The following is a 25,219-nucleotide window of genomic DNA, read 5'->3' on the forward strand; positions in this document are numbered from 1 at the left end:
GAGAGAAAGTCAAATTGTCTGTTTGCAGATGACATGATTCTACATTTAGAAAATCTCATCATCTCAGCCTCAAAACTCCTTAGGCTGATAAGCAACTTCAGCAAAGTCTCAGGATACCAAATCAATGTGCAAAATTCAGGAGCATTCCTTTACACCAACAACAGACAAGCAGAGAGCAAAATCAGGAGTGAACTCCCATTCACAATCGCTACAAAAATAATAAAATACCGGTCCAGACGCGGTGGCTCAAGCCTATAATCCCAGCACTTTGGGAGGCCGAGGCGGGTGGATCGCGAGGTCAACAGATCGAGATCATTCTGGTCAACATGGTGAAACCCCGTCTCTACTAAAAATACAAAAAATTAGCTGGGCATGGTGGCTCGTGCCCGTAATCCCAGCTACTCAGGAGGCTGAGGCAGGAGAATTGCCTGAACCCAGGAGGCGGAGGTTGCGGTGAGCCGAGATCGCGCCATTGCACTCCAGCCTGGGTAACAAGAGTGAAACTCTGTCTCGAAAATAACAACAACAACAACAACAACAAAATACCTAGGAATACAGCTAACAAAGGATGTAAAGGACCTCTTCAAAAAGAACTATAAACCACTGCTCAGGGAAACGAGAGGGCACAAACAGGAAAAAATCTCATCAACACGGATAGGAAGAATCAATATTGTGAAAATGGCCATACTCTCCAAAGTAATTTATAGATTCAATGTTATTCCCAAACTACCATTGACATTCTTCACAGAATTAGAAAAAACTATTTTAAATTTCATATGGAATCAGAAAAGACCCATTATAGCCAAGACGATCCTAAGCAAAAAGAACAAAGCTAGAGGCATCATGCTACTTGACTTTTTACTACAAGGCTACAGTAACCAAAACAGCATGGTACTGGTACCAAAACAAACATACAGACTAATGGAACAGAACAGAGACCTCAGAAATAACGCCACACAACTAAAACTGTCTGATCATCAACAAACCTGACAAAAACAAGCAATGGGGGAAAGATCTCCTATTCAATAAATAACGCTGGGAAAACTGACTATCCATATGCAGAAAACTGAAACTGAACCCCTTCCTTACACCTTATGCAAAAATTAACTCAGGATGGATTAAAGACTTAAATGTAAAACCCAAATAATAAAAACCCTAGAAGAAAACCTAGGGAATACCATTTAGGACATTGGCATGGGCAAGCAGTTTATGATTAAAACACCAAAAGCAATTGCAACAAAAACCAAAACTGACAAAGAGGATCTGATTAAATTAAAGAGCTTTTGCACACAAAAGAAATTATCGTCAAAGTGAACAGGCAACCAGAGTGGGAGAAAATCGCCATCTACCCATCTGACAGAGGTCTAATATTCAGAATTTACAAGGAACTTAAGCAAATTTACAAGAAAAAAAATAACTGTCAACAAGTAGGCAAAAGATATGAACAGACACCTCTCAAAATAAGACATTTATGTGGCCAAGAAACATATGAAAAAAAGCCCAACATTACTGATCATTAGAGAAATGCAAATAAAAACCACAATGAGGTATCATCTCACACCAGTCAGAATGGCAATTACTAAAAAGTCAAGAAACAATAATGCTGGCAAGGCTGTGGAGAAACAAACACTTTTATACTGTTGGTGGAAGTGTAAGTTAGTTCAACCTTTGTGGAAGGCAGTATGCTAATTCCTCAAGGATCTAGAACCAGAAATACCATTTGACCCAGCAATCCCTTTACTACATATATAATATACCCAAAGGAATATAAATCATTCTACTATAAAGAGCAAAATAGTCTATTTTTAATTTTGTAAATATTCTTTATGTATACATATTTTATATGTATTAAAAATATGTATAAATATTCTATTTATTGTAGAATCATTCTACTATAAAGCACACCTATGCTTATTGCAGCACTATTTACAATAACAATGTCACGAAACCAATCCAAATGTTCATCAGTGATAGACTGGATAAAGAAAACTAAAGAAAATGTGGCACATATACACAATGGAATACTATGCAGCCATAAAAAGGAATGAGATCATGTCCTTTGCAGGGACATGGATGAAGCTGGAAGCCATCATCCTCAGCAAACTAACACAGAAACAGAAAACCAAACACCTCATGTTCTCACTCATCATGAGAGCACATGGACAGAAAGAGGGGAACAACACATACCAGGGCCTGTTGATGGGTGAGGGGATGGGGAAGAAACTTAAAGGACAGGTCAATAGGTGCTGCAAACCACCATGGCACACGTATACCTATGTAACAAACCTACACATTTTGCATATGTATTCAAGAACTTTTTTTTTTTTTGAGATGGAGTTTCGCTCTTGTTACCCAGGCTGGAGTGCAATGGCACAATCTCGGCTCACAGCAACCTCCGCCTCCTGGGCTCAGGCAATTCTCCTGCCTCGACCTCCTGAGTAGCTGGGATTACAGGCGCGCACCACCATGCCCAGCTAATTTTTTGTATTTTCAGTAGAGACGGGGTTTCACCATGTTGACCTGGATGGTCTCAATCTCTTGACCTTGTGATCCACCCGCCTCGGCCCACCAAAGTGCTGGGATTACAGGCGTGAGCCACCGTGCCCGGCCCGTATTCAAGAACTTAAGAAAGAACTGAGTTCATGATAGGGGGAGAAGCAAAAGTGAGTGTGGAAGGTGTAAATCATGAAACAGAAAGTATGTTTAAAGTACAATAAATGTGAGCGATAGAGTTCAATCAGTTTGTATATACTAGGGTAGGATAGAAAACTGGGGAGGAATACATTCAAAGGCATCAGTATGACTGAATGTATAAATCAAAGGACATGTTTTATGGGTAGAGGATAACTGTTGCTCTCTTTATACATTTACCTTTTATTGTTGTAGAGTAATTTTTGATCCTCTGATGCAGATACCTCCTGTCTCCATGTTTTATCTATTACATCAGAGTATGACTCTAGCTTTTTAGCCAATAATAAATTTTTTCGACCTATGAGAAAGGGGAAAGGGCATAACAAACACTTTGGCCTAATAAGTCATTGTGATGGATTATCTTGCCACTGGGTTGAAATCGAATTTTGCAAATCAGAAAGGCAAAACATTGTGAAGCATCACCAGCTGTGAGCTGGGCAGGCCACGTCAGGAAGGGCTCGATCACTCAAGCCTTCAGGAAGGGCAGAAAAGGAGGACTCAGAAAAATGTGTATGGTCAGCAGCAGAAAGTACCAGATGACAATGCTTATTTAGAATTTGAGGTTTGATGCTTGGGATACGTGAAATGGTCCACATGAATCCTTATCACCTAAGTCAGTACCTCTCTTTGGTTAGAATAGACAACAACTTGTGTGGTATGAATTGAGGAATATCACAAGGAAATATGACATTTTACACTACTAGAACCAAGAGAGACCTTAGATGTCACCTAGTGTAGAAGTTCCCTCCCTGTGTGTCATGGGTGTGCCTCAGCCCTTGGGGAAGACTCTAGAAGCCTGACTTACAGGGGTGCAGTACAAAAATTACTTCCTGTGTGTGTTATGATGGGGAAAGGATTGTGGGCACTAAGTGGTACAACCTCATCATATTCCATGTGAAAAATCAGAAAGCAGTGAGGTGACGGAGCTCGGCGAGTTGTTTTGGGTGGTTAGAACTGCAATCCAGATGTCCTGAAGCTGCTTCTCAACACACTGTCTTAGTTCTTTCCTGGCTTCAAAGTTCCTCCACAGGTACAGGAACATTCTATTAAGTTAGAGCCTGGCCTTTTAATAATTAAATTGAATGTCAGTCCCTTCCAAACCCTCCAAAGATTTCCCATCTCACTTATAAAATTCAGACTTCTTATCAGGGACTAAAAAGCACTACATGACTTGACTGCACCCGACCTCCCCGGGCTTGTCCCCTCCACTCTCCTTACTCTTCACACCACAGCCACCCTCGCCTCCTTTCCTTTCCTATCCAAGTTGTTCCCACCTCAGGAACTCTACACTTGCTCTTCCCTCTGTCTGGAACTCTCTTTTCCCAGATCTTGCTCTGCTTCATTCAGGTGGAGACTCAAATGTCACCTCCTCAGTGAAGTCCTCCTTACTTACCCCAGCTCAACTAATTATTCTATTATATCACCTTCTTTATTTTCTTCATAAAACCTACTACTATCACAAATGGTCTTGCTTGTGTACTTACTGTCTCTCCCACTAGAAGGTAAGCAGGAACCTTGACTAAATTGATGCCTAGAGTAAGACTTACCACATGGTAGGCCTTTCGGTACTTTTGTGAATTAATGCGTAATAGATTATTTCCCTAGGATTCTTCCCCCCCACCACCGCTTTTTTTTAGGAAATGTGAAGTATCCTAGGCAAATAATATACACAGTCATTGTCAGTTATTAATAGATTGTTAGGGAACTGCTTATCAGCTTCTTTCCAGAGCTCCAGCTAGCAGAGATTCATGACTATCTCTAGTAGTTCAGGAGAGAAACTAAAGAAGGTTAAATAGAATAGCAGATAGGTGAAGAGGTTTTGTTATGGGTACGCAGGAAAGAGAACCAGGTGGGAGAAACTGCCAGAATGAGGGTGCACGCAGATCAATGACATTAGAAGGGGCTTCTGGAAAGCAGAGGAGTTTGCCCTCATGACAGCTCACTTTTCACTGATATGCTCAAAGCTGGTCCCAGACATGGGCGTTGGTGGAGGCAGCAGAGGGGAGCTGGAAACATCAGGGCGGTTATTCCAACGTAAATGTGATCCTCTTCACCAACTCATCTGTGCAGTATACAAATGCCTGCCATTGGCCATCGGGATTCCTGCCACCCTGTACCACTTACTGGGAGGAAGTTCAGAGAACTGTTACAAGCAGTTACTAAATGTAAGCTGGAAGAAGAATCTAAAGAAATGATTTATGAAACCTCTGGGGACCTGTTTCTGGAATCACTCAGAAGATAAAGCTAGAGAAAGGAAAACGGAGAGAGAGATGCCAAAGGAATGAGGGTGGGAGGCAGAAAGAGACGTTGCTTCAGGAGTTCAATAAAAATAATGGTAAGCCTTTTGGAAATGATTAACAACAGTGACAGCTCTATTCAGGAGTGAAATGAATAAATATCAGAGCCACCCCACAACATCTAGGTGGGAAGCCCTTGACAGACGTCACCTCTAACAGACAGCACCTCACAGCTGCATGGATAGAAAAGACCAAGTTTCCCAAGTTTCATAGTCTCTCAGATTTTCTGTTGAATCTCTCTTGGTTCTTTCAGGATAGTGCTGTCCCTTCCTGTTTGACTATTCTGCAGGCCTGGGCACAGACTTACATAAGGCATATGCAGAGAAATAACAGGATTTCTGGGAAGCAGCACTTAAAGGCTTATTTTTTAAAAACTGCATTGCTATATTTAGGGAAATGATTCAGAAGACACCCCCACTCCATCACATGCACACCTCTCTGTCTAGTGTTCCATGCACGTTTGACTGTTTTTCTTGGCATTTTATTTTTTTCTAATTTCAGCATAGGGTTTTGCATCTGTCCGTAAAGGTTCTTTCTGGAGCAATCATTTTTGCCCAGTTTTAAAGGTGATGTGATGGCTTGAGCTATCATGCATAAAATATAAAGTAGCGCATGACATCTCCTCACATGGATCAAAAGTTTGGGAACTGCATGGTTCATGAGGGAAAATGTGTTCTCTAAAGGCCTGGGCAGGTTTGGGGTAATTCTTCTTGTCACAGGACATCGATCTTTGAAATGTCAAGCTAATAACAAGCTCTTGACATCAGATTAGTGCTATTGGCTCATTCAGCAGGTTCTCTCCCTGTTGCCTGGGATGCAGAGGCTATGAGGTGACTTTTCTGTGGGAAAAAAAGCACAGCAAGGAGAAGTCTAGGCTCTAATCCCAGAGGCACTGCTAAAAAGGTAAATGTCTCTCAGTGTGTAATTTATTTTTTTCTTTCTTTTTTTTTTTTGAAACAGAGTCTCCCTCTTTCCCCAGACTAAAGTGCAGTGGCATGATCTTAGCTCACTGTAACCTCCACCTCTCGGGTTCAAGTGATTCTCATGCCTTAGCTTCCAAGTAGCTGGGGTTATAGGCATGCGCCAACAGGCCTGGCCTTGCTATTTCCTCTTATAGCCTCATTTTCCTCATCTATAAAATGAGAGGATTGAACTGTATCAGCCCTTCCCATACCAACCCACAGAACTCTAGTGAGAATACATAATATATATGTTTGTCTCTTATTTTGGTCGTTTATAAGGCTCAATCACACTTTAAAGACTCAGTGTGTCCTGTAATAGCAATTAAACTGTAATTACATTATTTTCCAAAGTAACTTGCCCATGAAACTCCCCCTGCACTTTTTCCTCTTCCCCTGACACCCTTTAACGTGTATCTCATTGGGTTCTAGTGTTCTAAGGAACTCATTAACTAGATGACTCTGTGGGCTCCTTTCAGCTCCAGATTCAGTTTGGTTCTGCCATAAGGCCCTACTTCTTGCCAAACATGTGCTGTTGCAATGAGAAGGGACATGTCCCCTGCCTCCAAGCTGCTCACAGGCATGGTCTATTCTGGTCCCTGGGATAGAAGAGCAAGTTGTCTAATTAGCTGAGGACATCCCTTTGAAGGGTAAGCAGAACACTCAGAAGCTGAAGATTGCTTATAGTTCATGGGATGATAAATAGCTTGCTCTGCGCCTTAGATGTTTGTGAGTTCACCAGAAATATGTGAATCTATGATGAAATATTAAAGAGAAACTGTCATTGTTTTCCCAAGAATTCCCCTGAGAGAGCTCCGTGCCGGTTCTGGAGAACACCATGATCAAGTGTGCCCATTGGGATAAAACGATGGCCACCAAGGATCATGCAGGGAAGCGTGGGGAGTTTCTGCCAAAGAGGGCACGTCTGAAATTATTTGGCGGGGGAAACTGCGCGGAGAACAGGAAGACGCTTGTTTGGTGATAAAGCAGCTTTAAAGTTGTTCCAGAATATTTTATGAAAACATGTCTCCAATTTGGGACTCTCTCTTCTGGACAAAGGAACTGCAAATCTGCCTGAAGCTTTACCACTAATGGTACCACCCACCAAGTCTCCATATGGCCCCATGACTAAGGACATTTGTCATTAACTTTAAAGTGGCCCCTAACTGTGCCATAGGCACAGTAGGACATGATACCAAGCTACTAGAGAGATGGCTTAGGGAAGAGAGAGGAAGAGAAAAAGCAGGCAGAAATGCTGCTTCGTGCTACATGGACAACAGATGGATCACCAATGGCATGAGGAACATTTCTTAAACCACAGCTCACCTCTAACGAGCACGCAGAAAGAAGGGCTCTGTCTGCCCTTCCTCCAATATAGTGTTAACAGAGATGACATTTGATTTGGAAGAGCAGTAAATAAAAGTGAAACAAAAATGCAGGAAGACTGTGGGATGGGAGGAAGGCAACCGATGAGCAATAGGACCACACGGTGATAACACTGAGCACATGTAAATTAGAGAGAATTTCAGTAGAGATGGATTCAATTTCAAGTCCAGGGAAATCAAATGCCCACTCCTGCTACCCCCCCATATGTGTGGCAGCAGGCAAGAGAGAACATTGTTCCCTAAAAGGAGAGTGGGATGTTAGAGAAGTGGGAGAGGGAGAAACAGGAGCTATTCTGCGACTGTGTGTTTCTAAACTGGATGACCACAGGTGCTGCAGGGAGCCGTGCTAAGCCTGCCTGGGGAGGGGCACTCGATTTCCTGATTAGCCTTCTCATCTCAGACTTCTGTGAAGCTGGAGTGGTGGGCTGCTTTATGCCACTGCAGCTTTGGCAGGCTGATGTCTTTCAGGGAGAGAATGGGAGGACGGCCAGGAGGCAGCGCCAGCATGACGTTGGGGCCCACCGGGCACTCAGGTCCTAGGGTGCCAGGAGAGCCAAGCAGCTACTGAATCTTAACTTCTCTATGAACCCCTTTCTGACATTACCTCCTTCTGGTCTTGCCCCTCCTTTCTCAACCCATTTTCCAATCTTGTTAGATGTTGGATTTTTCTTTCCTTTTTTATTTCCTTCTCCTCTTCTTGGCCCATTTTCTCACTGTCCCGCTCAGACCCACAGCCAGTCTCACCAGCAACTGTCTTGTCAGCACATTACATAACTTTGTGTCTTTGTCTTTATCCTGTGCTCACTCTGCAGACTTTAACCCCAAGAAAATCCAGCACATGTTTTACTTTTCTGCTTGCATAGCTGATTGATAGAGAAGAACCTAACCATCTCTGTTTCAGCCGAGTCCTCTGGCATCCCTGGCATCGCTTTCCCTCGATACTGCTGTCTCCCTTTTCCTTACAGAGGCCACTTGGCATTATCCTACCCCCTTTCCAAGCCTTTTATACTCCTGCCCTCCCCACCTTAGCTCCCCATCTTAGCAGATGGCCTTGCTTCTATCTGCATACAGGGCAATAGAAAGGGAAACCAGGAAGCTGGATCTTGTTGCATGGAAGATTTTTTCGTCAGTGGAGAGCTTTAATGTACTTGGATTTACAAAGGAAGGCTTAGACCAGAAAGGAGAGTAGGGGCTGGGAATAGTTGCCCTAAAATAAAATAAAAAATAGCATTCTGAGGGATAACAAGAAGGAATAGAGAAAAGTTAGGAAGTTGGCCAAAGTTAACTGACACTCAGGTGAAGCCGCCAGTGCAAAATCCCGGTGGGGGAAACTGAAAGGCTTTTAAGACCAAGAGTAGATAAATACCCCTTCTTTGCCTCCCATCAAAAGGTCCTGTAAAGTCTGCCACAAATACAAGTGCTTTGTGTGAATGTGGTTTTATAGAATTTAAGGAAGGAACACTTTTCTACCTGGGGCAATGATGCACAGACATCAGAGCACTATTATTGAGACCCAGAGCAATCTACGAAAACGTGAGCCCTGGGGACTCTGTAGAAATATGGGGACAGCCTTAAAACTTTTTTTTTTTTTTTTGAGACGGAGTTTCACTCTTGTTACCCAGGCTGGAGTGCAATGGCGCGATCTCGGCTCACTGCAACCTCCACCTCCTGGGTTCAGGCAATTCTCCTGCCTCAGCCTCCTGAGTAGCTGGGATTACAGGCACGCGCCACGGTGCCCAGCTAATTTTTTGTATTTTTAGTAGAGATGGAGTTTCACCATGTTGACCAGAATGGTCTCGATCTGTTGACCTTGTGATCCACCCGCCTCTGCCTCCCAAAGTGCTGGGATTACAGGCTTGAGCCACTGTACCCGGCCCCTTAAAACTTTCACATGTTTGAAATACTGAAGCACTCTTATCTTAAGGGGGAAGAGAGGATCCCTGAAATGGATATCTGGATTAAACAGAAAAAAAAAACAAAAATACATGCCTTCAGGTGTAAATTTCTTCAACTTTGCCCCCATTCCACAAACATATCTTCAGCTATACCTACCTTACTTCAATCTCACTCATCTCAAAGAGGAGGTAGAGGCAGCGTGATTTGAGAGAAAAAGAACAAACTAGAACAAACAGACCTGAACAAAGCTGAACAAAAAGAGCAAATGGATTTGGCTTTTGAATCTTAACTCAAACCTGACTAGCTGTGTGGCTTTGAGCAAGTTGCTTAACCTCTCTGAGCTAAGGTCAACTTTCTCATCTATAAAATGAGGAATAAATAAAATCCTCATCGAGTTTTTAGGTTTAAACAACAATGTATATTAACTCCACAGTCCCTCCCTAAAAGAGGTCAAGCAGAAGCTCTACCCCAGCTCTAAGATCCCAGGTCTTCTACCTGCCAAGAACAGGGGCCAGCAGGAAGCCCCAGACACCCATGCCTCTATACCCCAAATGCTCACAGCTCAACACTCAAAAGTTTCTCATCAACGTCTACCTTGAGTCCACTGGATCCAGTCTCATTATGGTATTTGTCGCTGTTTGTTAGTTGCCACAAGAAGCCACTGGTTCCCAGGACACCCTCACTTCCCATCTTTTTATCCCTATATGACTCTGTACAACCCAATTCTATCCCCACATCCCACCCCTCCTGAGCTCCCCAAACCTTCCACTGCATCCTCGTGAATTCATGATCCATCATTAGCAAAAAACCCCCTCTATCTCCAGCCTCTCCTCTGAACATTCACTTTCTTGCTCTAACCAAAACTTGGCTCTCCCCTGAGGACACTGCCTCCAGTAGTGCAGAGGCTGCTTTTCCTCCCACGGCCCTCAGACTTCTGGGCTTGAAGGCAGGATGAGGTCCTCCTTTGCTGCTCACCATAACTAACAGACCATTCTCCCTCTCTCCTCCCAAAATACCCCTGCTTTGAATCATATGTCATCAGACTATATCACCCGCTACCCTTAATTGCAGCTATAACTTGCTGACATTTACCCCACTGTCATTTTCTCCAACATTACTTCTATCTTGGATTTGTGGTTGTTTTAATATGCCACATGAAGAAATTTCACGTGTCATGGCCACTCACTTCACTAAATGTCCCTACGTTGGTGATCTTGTCCTCCCTCCTCTCTCATCACTCTCATGGTAACAACCTGGGCCTTAACATAACACATTACTGGGACTATTCCATGATACTCCCTCCCTGATCTGTCTTATATTTTTAGTTTTCTCTTTCTAGAGCCCCAGATCCAAAAAATCATCTGCCCCACCCCCAGGACCTATAATCCATTGATGCTGCCACCTATTCACTGTCCCCACCCACTTATGGCCTCTCTCCTCTTCTCTCCCAAACCAGCCTAGATCCATAGTCAGTCATTCGTTACTTCCGTGTATGTAGCCTCACTTTCCATGTCCCTCTTGTTTCATTATATTTGCTTGGATAAACTCCAGATTTGATGGTTTCTCATTTTTGCTGCTTTGGCCTGTGAAGTCAGTCCAGCTAGAAGTGGCTGGAAACATACAAAACCATGCTCACATGTCTTGTTGAATTCAACTCTTGACCTCAAGGAGGTCCGTAAAGCTGCCCGACAACCATACTGTATTTCCCTAGTACATTCACCCTCCCACTCTACTAGATGATTATTTCACACCTTCTTCTTTCTCCTCACACATCCAACACCTCTGCCCCCACTCACAGCAGACAACCTTGCTTCTTACTTTCCTGGCAAAATTGGAGCAATCAGAAGAGAACTTCCACAAACTCCCACTCCCTCAAGCCACCCACCTTGCACCATCTGCATGCATATAGTCTGCCTTCCTGCTGTTACTAAAGATGAACCCTATGCTCCTCTTTCAAGCCAGTCTTTCCCTCACGTAATTAAGAACACCTGACTGCGGTAAGCTGGGTGCGTATGTGTCGAGAGAAAGTATGTGTGCTTTATATTTCTTCCTGTTATAAACAAGGCTGTTACGAATAACTTAATGCCTAAATGTGCTGAATTTTGGATTATTTCCTTAGAATGGATTCCCAAAGAGATATAAAGATGAAGGCAAACCATATTTCTATTTTCATGGTAATCTAGTGTGTTCTGGGGGGAGTGGGAATTGGGAATAAGCTATCTCTGGCTCACTGTTGTATATGAGAGGGAAAAATTAACCTTATGAAAGAAAAACTTAAAATAGAGCTAAGCTACAATGAAAACATGAATAACACTTAGGAAATGTGTCTGAGTTTATGTTACAATGCAGTCAATCCAAGTGATAACTTTTATACCTATTCCTTTCCCAAAAAAGTCAATTTTTCATGTTTACAATTTTGTTCAGAAACTAAATAACAAAGCAATGAAAGCTAAAATATTAATTTTTGCTTGTGCTATTGGTGCCAATTCACAGAAAACAATTCTGGAAAGGAGTTTCAGTGATGTGATTTTCTCATCAGTAAGTATTCCCGAAATTGAATTATGAAACCTTAATATCTCAAGAATTGCATAAGCACCTGCAGAATTCCATGAAACCTTTGCTGATATTGGAGGGAGGCGAGTGGGAAGAAAGTCAAATAAATCATTTCTATTGGCCACTTTCTTGCTATATTTGTATAGATTTTGTTACTCATAGTGAGCAGTGTTGGCATTTCCTTATAATTACTTTATTCAAATGTTTCCATTACAAAAGCAATATATCTCCAGGTAAAAGAGATAATTTACCATTTACTTTTTAAAAGAAATTTCTTCTCTCTTCCTACATGCCGTCAAGTCTCAGTGAAGGAATAAAAATACATAAATCCCACAAGGAACAAGACAACATAGAAGCAAACCATAGATAAGATGAAAATTTGGCAAGTATGAAAGAGCTCATTTATGTCAGGTCCAAATACCAGATGGAGGAGTAGTGACTGACTGCAGAGTGGAGTAAGCCCAGCCCACATGCCTACAGCAGAAAGGTAACTTTCCCAATGGGTTCCTGGGAGGACTTAGCATTTGGAAGACCCAGGCACTGCCAAAGATGAGGATGAGGCATAAGACTAAAAATAAATGGCTTGGTTGAAATCTGCATGTAGTTGGAACCTCCCAGATCCCTTTCTCAAAACTATACATTCAAATGACTATCACCTGCAAAAGATCAGAAGTTGATTCTCTAGCGAAATTGAGTAAGGCTTCCTGATGTGGGGAGACCAGGCATTGACAATGGAGAATTTAGCGAAAGTTCACACTTTAAATAATGAACCCATTTTCACACCTTGCTCACACAAGACAGATATATATGCCACCCTACCTCTCAAAATATTGGAGGACTATTCTATTTGGATACTGACTAGCCCCAAAGAAAGGATTTTCATGACACATGTGGGTCTCTCAATGAAGAGCTAACCTCTGCTTAACAATTTGCAAGACTCATCCATGCTTACAAAACTTTGTATCAAATTTTTAATACCTTCTCTCTAAATTGAATGGTCAAAAATCACAGGGTATATGAGGAGAGCCTCTAACATGCAAAAGAGAAACAATAAATGGGAAAAAGGAATCAGAAGAAAAACAGATTATACCAAGAATTATTATAACACTGAGAAGTGAAAAAATACTGCCCTCATGAAACAAGACAGAATGCCATGAAAAAAGAAAAAAGCATTCTATTAGTTAATATATAATAGGCTGTGCTGTAGCAACACTCAATTTTCAATGATTAAGGACAGCTAACGTTTATTTCTCATTTATAGCAAATCCAAAGCAATTAAAAGTTGTTCTCCTTTATCTGGGACTCAGAGATGCAAGCTGTTTTCATTTTAGGACACCACCATTTTTACATGTGGTTTACAAGGACACCAGAGCAGGAGGCAAGAGGAATGGACTCAGGCATATAGTAGCTTTAACTGCCTCAGCCCGAAAGTGACAATATGTCACTTCTTCTCACAGACCACTCACCAGAACTAGTCACATGGCTCCAATCTAACTAAGGCCAGGAAATGTAGAGAAGCACATGGAATGTGTGTTGAGCTTCACCTAACTGTGACAGAAACTATCAGAGAACAAGAAAGAGCTCATGAAAATGAATGACAGCTGAAATTAAAGATTCAGTAGAAAATTTAGAAGATAAACTTGAGAAAACCTATCAGGAGATACAGTTGACCCTTGAACAACACAGGTTTGAACTGAGCAGACCCACTTATAAGCAGATGGAAAATATAGTATTTGAAAAATACAAAAAGTGCTTACACTTTTTCTGTATGCAGATTTCATGAGGCCAACTGTGGGACTTGCATATATGTGAATTTTGGTATACAAGGGGATCCTGGAAACAATCCCATGTGCATCCTGAGGGATGACTACACGTTTTTAAAAAACAGAGAAACTTAAAAAGGTTTATAATCCATCCAATTATTAGGAATTATGAAGATTCCATACAAAGAGAATGGGAAGAAATATTCTATAAATGCCAAAAATTATCCACAAACTAATATATGTAAGTCTCCAAATTAAAAAGGCCCACTAACACAGGCACTCACCCTTTGTGCAAAAGCTATGACGAGGAGTCATGTGACACAACATCCAACAATCAGAGGAACGGTTTAACGGAAGGAAGTGGGATGACCGACAAGTACAGTGCAGAGCCTGTTCAGTGTAGAGTAGGGTGTTGTGCCTTGTGTTTGTCACTTAACATTGTATAATAATTGCAAGCCATGGAACGTCACAGCTATTACATTTAATGGTTACAAATATCCTATAAAATAGACACACCATATTTTACCTAACCCTCCCACCAGTTAGACTTTAATGTTGCTTCTAATCTTTTATCGTTCTAAGTAAGACTGTTGTGACTATCTTACTGAGTAAATTTTAAGTTTTAGATTATTTACTTAGGATGGACACCCTAAAGCTATAAATAATGGGAGCAAATCTTATTTACATTTCCATGATTCTTGGTGGATTTTACACAATTGACTTCCACAATTATTATACCAACTCCTCATGCATGCAGGCATCCATGCACATACTTGCTTAGTCATTGGCATTGTATGTTTTTATTGTAAAATGTTTTGCAAACTTAAGAGTAAGAAATGTGTAATCCCAGCACTTTGGGAGGCCGAGGCGGGTGGATCACGAGGTCAAGAGATTGAGACCATCCTGGTCAACATGGTGAAACACCATCTCTACTAAAAATACAAAAATTTAGCTGGGCATGGTGGCGCGTGCCTGTAATCCCAGCTACTCGGGAGGCTGAGGCAGGAGAATTGTCTGAACCCAGGAGGTGGAGGTTGCAATGAGCCGAGATTGTGGCATTGCACTCCAGCCTGGGTAACAACAGCAAAACTCCGTCTCAAAAAAAAAAAAAAAAAAAAAAAGAAATGGCTTTGTGTACATTTCTGTATATATTTGTCTATAATTTCATTTTGATGAATTATCTGTCTGTAAACATCACTCATTTATCAATTCAGGGCTTAGTGCTTTTCTTGTTACTTTATAGAAATACTCTATATTGATCCATCAGTTACTTATGTGCCTTTTAATAGATCTATCTTTAAAAATCTTTAAATCAATTAATCCTCTATTTTAATGATTACTACTAATCACATATTTCTCTAGAAACTTCCCAATTACTTGTTTCACTGTGATTAAATTTTGTATATGCAAGTCCTCAGTAAAAGATGTTCAGTATCATTTGGTGAGTGCCTCCATTTCAGGCACTGGAAGTACAAGATGAGCAGAAATGGTCCCATAAACCCAGTAGTTTATGGGACTTATCCTTCCTACAAATTGTTAATTAATCCCAGCTCCCTGACTGAGCAGAATGCTTTCGTTTCCCACTGCTGTCTCATGTAAAAAATTCTTATATGTAAATGCATTCTATTTTTAGCTGTTTTCCTCTTTTCTCTTGTGTCAGAACTATAGTTTTAATTATTGTGGTTTGTTTTGACATCTGTAAATTTAAGTTTCTTCCTGTTTTTTCTTATTTGCTGTTTGTTTTTGTTTTTTTATTTTTTTTTTTGTAGAGACAGGGTTTCACCACATTGCTCAGGCTGGTCATGAACTCTTGGCCTCAAGCGATCCATACAACTTGGCCTCCCAGAGTGCTGATATCACAGGCATGAGTCACTGCGCCCAGCCAGATGTCCATTTCTTTAAACAAACTTTAAAAACCATTTTTTTAAGACCCCAAATATTGGAATTTTTATGGGATGTGTATTAATGTCAAGTAGGTAGAAAATAGTTGAAGTCCTTACATTATTTGGATCTTTCCAATTCACAATATGGTAGGATTCTCCATTTATAAAGCAGTTTTTTTTTTTTTTAGACAGAGTTTTACTCATGTTGCCCAGGCTGGAGTGCAGTAGTGCAACCTTGGCTCATTGCAACCTCTCCCTCCCAGGGTCAAGTATTTCTCCTGCCTCCGCCTCCCAAGTAGCTGGGGTTACAGGTGCTCACCACCACGCCCAGATAATCTTTGTATTTTTAGTAGAGATGGGGTTTCACCATATTGGTCAGGCTAGTCTCAAACTCCTGACCTCAGATAATCCACCTGCCTCGGCTTCCCAAAGTGCTGGGATTACAGGCATGAGGCACAGTTCCCAGCCTCTAAGTTTATAGTTTAATACCTGTTAAGTATCTGGCAAAGTGTTGCCTGTTTAATAGTGCTTAATATTGTCTTTGTGTTATTGTATACAAGTTCAATGATGAGAGAATGCAAGGCCAACTTATGAACAAAGGAAAATAAAGGCAGGTGTGAGTACTACCTTTATCTTTGTAACTTTTAAGAAACCAATTGAACATCCTTAAGTTTTATACCTTTTCAGTAGTTTTAGACTCTTGCAAAATTACTGGGTTTTGTTTTGTTGTTGGTTTATTTCTTTAGCATTTTTAGTATTCGCACACACCAGGGGTATGCGTGTTTTATGGTATGCAGGGGTGGCAATGTCTGCCAGTGGTATCTTGAGATTCAGAGATAAAATTAACCAACTGAGAAGGGCCGTAGCTTACACTTGTTGATTCTGGTGGAATCCTGAGACCTGTCCACCTATTGCTGAGTAACAAAGCATTTCGTAACCAGGGGATCTAAGTCAATAATCATTTGCTGCTGTTCACATTCTGTTTGTCAACTGGGGTTCAGCAGATCTGGGCTGGGCTCTGCTTCTCATTATGGCTTTACAGATCAGCTGGCAGGGTGAGAGGAGGGAAGGTCTGCTTTAAGCTGCCAGTGGTGAGAGCAGATTTGTACTGCATGAGTCTCAGCCTCTCTACCCTGGGCATGTCCTTCCCATGGCAAATGGTGAAAGTGCAAGACAGCAAATGGAAATACAAAGCAAGAAACAGGACTAAGCCCAAAGCCAAGCCCTACTCACAATGAGGCCATGACAAGGACATGAATGCAGAGAATGGCAAAGAATTGGGGCCAATAATACAACAAACCCATGTAGGGAAGAAGGAACTGGTGCGGAAAGATCCGTAAGACCGAGGGAAGATTGGAATACGAAGTAGTAGAGAAATAAGACAAGCACTCTGTAAATAGTGAAGCCTACAGGAGATCAGTGGGGTTTCTGCTATCATCTAGGCAAGGAGCCTAGGACATGGAAAAGGAATGACAACAAGAACTTCATCAGTTCCTAACTTCTTCCAAGTCTGTGACCGTGTAGTAAAGAACACTACAACCTTTTAAACAAAAGGCTACATGTTTGTTCTTGGGGCCTGCAAGAAAGTAGCTGTGAGAATGAGACTCACTCCATTCAGTCACAGGAAAGGACTTGACACAATTAAAGAAGAGTAAAGCTATGGAGAGTGGCTGATATTAACCTCTTTTCAGATTGCTTCTGTTCTGGGCTGCTGGCCTTTGGTGGCCATTTTGGGGAGGATAAAAATCCCATGCAGCAGTGGAGCTACCCCCTGCTCCATTTCTTTTCCTCCTGGTGATATGTCACTGGAAGGTTTGAGAGAAGTTTAAGGATCTGTGTGAACGTGAGGGAGAAGAGTAGATTCTCGAAGATTTGGTATAATTCAGATTAGAGTTTCCCTCTCTCTGTGCAGAGATTGTGCTCCCTCTCAGTCTTCTCCTAAAGCGGGATGCAGGAGGAACCAGTTGGGAAACAAGCTCTTAAAGGGAAGAGAGATTATACTTTCCAGTTAGGACAGGAGGAAGTTTCTGGTTTCCCTACATTTCTCCACAAAGCTTAAATCTGTTTTTATCCCCAACTGTGAGTCATACTTATTGTTTGTAAGGTATCTATTTTAAACCATTTAAAAACAAGATTTGCATATGAAAGACATTTATGAATTCGTGAACTTGGGGATTTTTAAATAGACCAATTAGATATAGAGTTAATTTCTTAAAATGGTTCGAGTGTCTGCACTTTTGGTGGTAGAGTGAGAATATAAGTAGCTAGTAAATCACTTTAAATTTCTACTATTAAATGGGGCTTTCAAATAATTATGCCAGCTAACAAATTTATACATTTTGGTAGGAGCTCATGAAAGGCATAGGAACTCTTGGGGAAGAGAACTTTGTCATAAGTATATGGTAAATAATGATAACACATCCACCACAGTAGTTGCAATTAGGATTACTATTTGGTTTCATATTTAATAATCCGACATCATTGTTCATAATTAATCTGCTTTGCAGGGACCAAACCGGTGAATTAAAGGGGAATGCAGTGGAGACATTCATGCCTGCATCCTTTGGATCTCATGGCAGTGCTAATCTCTGCCATTCCTATGGGATACAAATTTTTCTTTTAAATCTTGGTGTGGGCAGAGAGGGAGCAGGTGGTGTGAAGTCTCAGGGGTTTCCACTCAATCTACTACAGGACTTCTTACTGTACACATCAGGGAATGAATGTGAGGCTTCCACCAAATGCTAAATATGTCTCTTCTAATTACCAAGCTGGGAAGCAGGAAAATGAGTACAGTATGGAACTGTGACCCATTGGACCCACTGTGAAGTGGATCTGGGCCAAGATTCCATCTGGCGTCTGAACTGCAAACGTGCCTACTCTAGAGTGCTGCATTGGTGCTCTGAGCCCCCCTGGGTATCGGCATCAACCCCAAATATGTATCTAATGGCTCCAGAAAGATCTGGGTAAATGGCCAAAGACGTTTTGGGGGGAAGAGTGGAGAAACAACTACTGTATACACTTGCCATGGTGGTTGCAGCGTCCTTCCTCATAGGCACCTGGCCTCTCCTTCAGTCTGCGTTCTAACCAGAGGACCAAAAACTGATCAGGAGATTATGATCAGTTCCTACAGGAGTGGCTGACTTCAGCCTCCTACCTGACCATTCTTGATCTCTTTTGATTATATATAATAAGCAGTACCCTTTTTAGCTGTCCATTTATTTTGTCCCTAGGAACACCATGTTCTAGCCATCTCCTTTGATATCTACTGATGAGGCCTCTCTGGCTGCCACTCTGAGCCTGCTGCCCATTATGGTTATTACACCCATCTTGCTTCTGACAGTTAAGTGCTGCCACCTGGCTTTTGTTTTCCCAGCCTCCTATCATCCCCGTTGTTATTAGAGACCCAATTCTGTAACCACATGCCCGGCCACCAGAACCAGCTTACAAAAGACAGCTACTGCTGAGGTTTTCAATGATGCTAAAGCCCCCTCACCAGTGCATTTCTTTCTAAACGATTGCCCTGTGGGTTCTCTTAAGGATTTGATCATCTAGTGGTTTTGTTGTCTTACTTAGCAGATGTAATCCAGCATACCCACTTCTCTGAAATTTCCAATACTGTCTCCATCATTTGTCAAAAAATTCCTGCATTTTTACTTTGCGTCATTGCTGTTTTTCAATCTTCTAGAATCTTTTCTAGCATCAATTTGAGTCACCTCCTAAGTCCTTGCTATGGAATTAGCTTCTGGCTGTGGTTGAGTGCCTCAAATCCCCAAGCTTTCCCTTAACAAACATATTCTGTTCCCTGTGGTTAGGCACTCCTAGGGTCCTCTCTCGGACATACTCTCCAGCTTCTGCTTAAGTTTTCTCTAGGTTTGGAGGTCCCTTAACATATAATATCATCTCCCTTTCAGAAGGCCCAGCACTTTTCTGATTGAGCTGAGATTTGATGCTAGGTATGCACCAGGTGGCTAAGAGGGGAAGTGGGGTCATATCCTGAAGAGGACCCTTCACTGTCTTGTAAGGCCTTATTTGAAGTCTCCTTACAGTCTTCAAGGAAGGTGGGGAATGAGGAAAAATCTGCAACAATGGAGAATAGGTCACTTCTTCAGGAACAGAGGGTTCAGGGAAAATTAAAGTTCGAAGTGCATATATGCAGAGAGCTCTCTATTCCAAGTGCCAAAATCACACGCTTTCCCTATTAAGATCATAACTTTAGCTTAAGAGATTTGCCTCACCTGAGAGCTCTGCCTTCTCAGAGTTTTGCACTATTGCAATCAAGTCCTGTGTCCCCACCCCATCCCAGCTGCAGGAGTTTAAGCCTTCTACTTTCACGCTTTGCCTTAAAATTTTGACTGATTTATCTGAGCCTGTAATTTTCTCTCTTCAAGTAGTCATTCAACTCCGAAGAACTTATAACTATTTTACTTCATTTCTCAAATGCCTGAGACACTGCACCATACATTCCACCCAAACTCACACCAGCTCATTACAAAAGAAATCTTAGCAATCACACTGTATAGCATACCAGGGATTATTCATTCTCCACCTACCTCCACCAGTGGGGTCCTTGTTACCATCCAGCCAGCAAGCAGATTAACTCTAGAATCCATCTCCAATGTCAGTTGTCTGGAATTGGGTTCCTAAGCAGTGAGGACCGAGATGAAAATTCTTATATTTGATTGGGAAATTGTTCCCAGGATAAGAGGAGTGAAGGAAGCAGGAGAGGAGTAGAAAACTTAAACAAGAGTCACTGCTGAAGTCTAGTTTTAGTTCGATTCTACAGGAAAGCTCAAGCTACACCACACACCAAGCCCACTTTGAGGTAGTGGGTAGAGGGCTTGGTGGGCAGCCTTTTGTACCACTGTGTCTGTTGCAATTGGCTGCCCTGGGAGGTGGGGGTGTTTCTTCCCAGTAGAGGAGGCTTCTGTTTGGCTGAAGCCTAGTTCCTAATGGAGGGGCAGCTGTGAATTATCAGCAGCCAACACAAGCAACAGCAACTAGGGGATATAAAAGGTCTAGAAAGAGGATCCAGTTGGAGTACAAAGCTAATCCACTATACTAATAAGTACCTACTATATGATAAGCTTTCTTTTCGTTTCTTCTTTTTTTCTTTCTGTTTTTCAGACACAGTCTTTCTTGTTGCCCAAGCTGGAGTGCAGTGCTGCAATTTTGACTCACCACAATCTCTATCTCCCAGGTTCAAACAATTCCCCTGCCTCAGCCCTCCAGAGTAGCTGGGGTTACAGGTGTGTGCCACCACACCAGGCTAATTTTTGTATTTTTAGTAGAGACAAGGTTTCACCATGTTGACCAGGCTGGTTTCAAACTCCTGACTTCAAGTGATCCACCTGCCTTGGCCTCCCAAAGCACTGGGATTACAGGCGTGAGCCACTCTGGACCCAGCCTAATGATAAGCTTTTAACAATTGACTGTGTCATTGAAACATCACAACAATTCCGTGAAGGAGGTATTATGATTATCTCCATTTTATAGACAAAGAAAATGAATCTTGAGAATTCAAGTAACTTTCTCATTGCTATACAATGAAGGGCCATGTTTTCAGGTGCAATAAGATCGTAGATAAAAAGGCATACCTCAGTTCTGCATTTTTAAAATGGGTACATGCAGAACATATCTGTTTATATCTTAATGTAGGGACTCTAAAGTTAGCCAACTGAATTCAAATCCTGGGTTTTAAGAGCTTTACAATAATATTGCTCTTGGAATACAATTGTGAATCTTATTCCCTAAGTATTATTGATTTTATGTATTGGTTTTATGTGTGTGTGTGTATCAACTCAGTTACTGGTAATATTCAATTAACTGAAACACTACATCTACCAATTCCTTTGGCTAGTCAGTGTTAAAGATTACTGAGAAAGTCTCCAGTAACTAATAGAAAGGCCAGAAAACAAGTCTCCATATGGGATGAATAATTCCTTTGGCTTTGGGCTGTCTGTTAAGCACTTTACATCCATTTTCTCATCATGAAAAGTACTAGCATCACATCCCAATGCCAATAAGAAAACTGAGACTCTAGGGGGTTTGTTAACTAGTTTCAAATCACGGAACTAGGAATGGATGGGTCTGAGAATTAAACTAAAACTACTATCTGACACCAAAACTACTGTTGGGCATTTAATGAAAAAATGGCATATCTTAGACTCACATATCTAGACACAATTGGCAATAGAGAGATCAGTATGGGTAAGGGAAATTTTCCACCTTCTCAGCTTTCTTTCACATGAGCCAAATCTGAAGGCTATGAAGGAGATGGAAAATTTCAAAGAATACTCATTCACCCAGCACATCACTGGGCAGGAGAACATTTCTGAAACAAGAAGGAAGAAGCATTAATAATAACTTGCTAAAATAAAAAGTATTTTTCTAGAGGCAGTGCCCTGAGCTGACACAGAATTGAGTGGCTCTGACTCCACAGCTTGAATGAAATCATCAAATTGGGTCTTTTTGGGCAGGGGCTAGTGTCTATTACTATGGGAACCATGCCAGCCAGTTGCCCTCAAGGGTGGCTTTCCCAGAATGCTAGTGAGATTTTCTTTCTCTTTCTGCTCACCACCTCCCACCACCAGTGGAGAAGACAATTGCTGAATCCCTGTGCTCTGTTTCCTGAGGTCCCTCTGTTGGTGGAAGTCACTCCTGTCATCCTCAGATGTTACTTGCCTTTCTACATATCAATTTCCTCATTTGTGAAGTAGGAATAGCCCAGTCCTTTGAATTGTTATGGGGATGAAATCATTTTATACACGTTCACATATATGCGTGTCTAGGACAAAAACATTTCTGAATAAGTTCAGATACCCTCCCCATGCCTCATCCTACTAAAAGTAGAAGCACTGAGGGAAAGGAATGTTACTATCCTCTTCAAAACTCATATTGACTCAATGAGATTAAGAACAAACCCCATCTAGTATTTAAGACCTTCCTGGGTCCAGCCCCAGATTCCCTTCTCAGCTACCTTTCCCATGATGCTGCATCTCTCACTAGTCACTGAACATAATCTGCACTTGCTGACCTTTATGTTTTTCTCATACCTTTCTCTCTACTTGCACCAGTCTCTAAATTTTGCCCAAATCTTATCTCCCACTCTAGTCTCAGAATGTGGAAACTCTATACAAATCAAATTTCGGGAATAGTTACAGGTATTTCATTCTGTCAATGTAACTATCATTTGCTGTGGATGTAACTCCAGTTTAACAACGTTTCTTAAGGTTACCAAACCATCTGTGTATAACCTGATGGATTCCTGCAAAGTACACATGCTCATCTAACTACCTCCCATATCAAGAAATAGAGTATTACAAATACCCAAGAAGCCTCCCTCATCCCCTTTCTAATCTTTACCCCTGTCCTCAATGGTAGCTACTGTAATGATATGTCATAGATTAGTTTTTGCATTTTTTAAAATTTTATATAAATGGAATCATACAACATGAATTCTTTTGTGTATGGATAATTTTGACCAATATCTTGTTTATGATATTTATTCATATTGTTACATAAAGCAATAGTTCCTTATTTATCATAGCTTGATAGCATAAAAATACTACTATCCATTTTACTGTTAATGGGCATTTTGGTTGTTCCTGGTTTGGGGCTATAATGAACAATGTGATAGGAACATTTTTATATTAATATTTTTGTCTACATGTGTACATGTTTTTGTGTGCTATATATAGGAGTGAAACTGCTAGGTATAGGGTTTGCCTCACTCAAATTTAGTGAATGCTGTTAGTTTTCCAAAGTGGTTGTACTTGTTTATGTGCCTACAGAATATGAGCATTTCAAGTATTTTCTGTCTTCACCAACACTCGTTATCGTATATCTTTTTCATTACAGTCACTTTAGCAGATGTACAGTGGTACTTCATTATGGTTTTAATGTTTCTGGATGACTAGTGATCTTGAGCTCCTTTCCACGTGTTTACTGATACTTAGTTTTCCCTTCTGTGAACTCTGTATTCAAGTTCCTTGCCCGTTTTGCTATTGGGTTAAGGTTATATACCTTGTATGGTTTTAACCCATTACTCCTTTATTGTCCCTCAGTGATTAAAATCTTACCCATCTTATAGATTCCTTCATATAAAGCACGTGTAGAATTTCATTAGTAATTGTTTTAGAGTCCCTCAGAGCAACCTAGAGTTGTGGCCTGAGCAGCAGAATCTCTGAATTTTGAACATATAAGGGTTTCCTCTGACATTTTTTCTGACTCCAGTCAAGAAAGTTTTTTTTTTAATTCTCTATAGTGAGTATTGAAAATTAAAATAAATGAAAAAATTCCAGGTATCAGTAGATGAAAAGTTAATTTCATAGACTAACCTTTTTAGAAAGATACATCAAAAAATATTGAGATGGGATTATTCCCTTGACCTTGACCCCCTTCATGGGTGGGAACTAGGATGGCTCGTTTCACTCAGCCTGCCAGTGGGCACTCTTTGCAAGAGGGAGTGTGTGGGCAAGTCAGTGCAGGAACCAGAGGGAACAAATAATGGAACTGGCCAGTCACTTCTGTCTGGCAGGAGCAGGCTCTGTGCAGGCCTCGCAGCAGTGTCCAAGCCCCTGCCCTCTTGGCACCCAAGTGCTTGTCTGGTGTCCAGGAAGAATAAGGACTTGAATTGAACAGTAGTATACATGGAGGATTTTACTGGGCAATAAAAGTGGCTCTCAGTGGGATGGGGAATTGGAAAGGAGGTGATGCAGGAAGAAGGTGATCTTTCCCTGAAGCCACACCATCTGAAGTTCGCCATGATTACTTAGTCTTAGATGCACAGTTGCTGGTTTTCTGCTTGACACTCAGCCACTTGTATCCCCAGTGCTCAGCAGCTTATATCACTCTGCCAGCTGAAATATTTTTGTGAATACAGGAAAGGGGTGCGGCAGGCCAAAAAAAGCAACATTTGAGTGGAAAAAACAGGGTTAGCTGTTTTCACTTAGGGTGATGGTTCCAGGCTTAAGGGTGGGGTTTAGTGGAGATCCCAGTCATTCTGGATCAATATGATAATTGATCTCTAGGCAGGGGATAATGGCAAATAGGAGGGAGGACTAACTTGCAGCTCCCACATAGATGGACAGAATAGCATGTGGAGACTCACATTGTGAACTGTTGCTCCAGGAACCACTGGAGGAAAACCAAAAGAATTCACAGACCCTTTGAAAGAAGCAGCTTGCTGCTGCAAATTCTGAGAAACAGCTGAAAAACTGGGGGTGCCCAAAGTGTGAGGGGGAAACACTTCCCCCAAACACACATCCTCACTGGAGAGCCTGAAAATCCAGATCGCAGGAGAATTTAACCTTACCTAGAGCTGAAATGAACTTAGAGAGCTGAGTGAAATACAAAAGTAGAAGCAGCAGCATGAAGAACCTTATAGGCACTCCCAGGCCCCAATAAAGCCCAGGGAACCCAGTTCTGACTTCATCTCACAGAATTCCCTGAGGAGGGCTGCCAGTGGAAATGGGGAAGGACCATAGGGAGAAGGAAACTTCAAACTGCTTCGTAATAATTTCAACCGAGCACGAATTTTCCAGGGCAGAATCTGGGGGTGAATGGGAAGTGCAAGCACAGAACCCATGGGGAGGAGGAGCAAAACCTGAAAACCCTGCTTGCTTTCTTACTGGGGAGGCTTGTAGCCTGGGCCAAGTTCCTGGCCCTGCTCACCGGCTACTTGGATATAAACTCAGTGCTTTTGGGGGAGCATGGTGGGAGTGAGACTGACCTTACTGGCTGTGTGGGAGCTGGGTGAGCTCTGTCACTACCTGCCTCCTCCCAGTTCCCTGG

At 41.7% G+C, this 25,219-nt stretch overlaps 1 long non-coding RNA gene across 1 annotated transcript; it reads left to right on the forward strand.

The window, feature by feature from the left end:
* The first annotated feature begins 11,129 nt into the window (after positions 1–11,129).
* Positions 11,130–14,546, forward strand: LOC118149191 (uncharacterized). Its single transcript, XR_004736486.3, has 3 exons — positions 11,130–11,225; positions 11,722–11,766; positions 12,082–14,546. It is a non-coding gene; the product is annotated as an uncharacterized LOC118149191 (long non-coding RNA).
* Positions 14,547–25,219: the final 10,673 nt, after the last annotated feature.

The sequence above is a fragment of the Callithrix jacchus genome, chromosome 18 (assembly GCF_049354715.1).
Source record: "Callithrix jacchus isolate 240 chromosome 18, calJac240_pri, whole genome shotgun sequence".
Taxonomy (NCBI): Eukaryota; Metazoa; Chordata; class Mammalia; order Primates; family Cebidae; genus Callithrix; species Callithrix jacchus.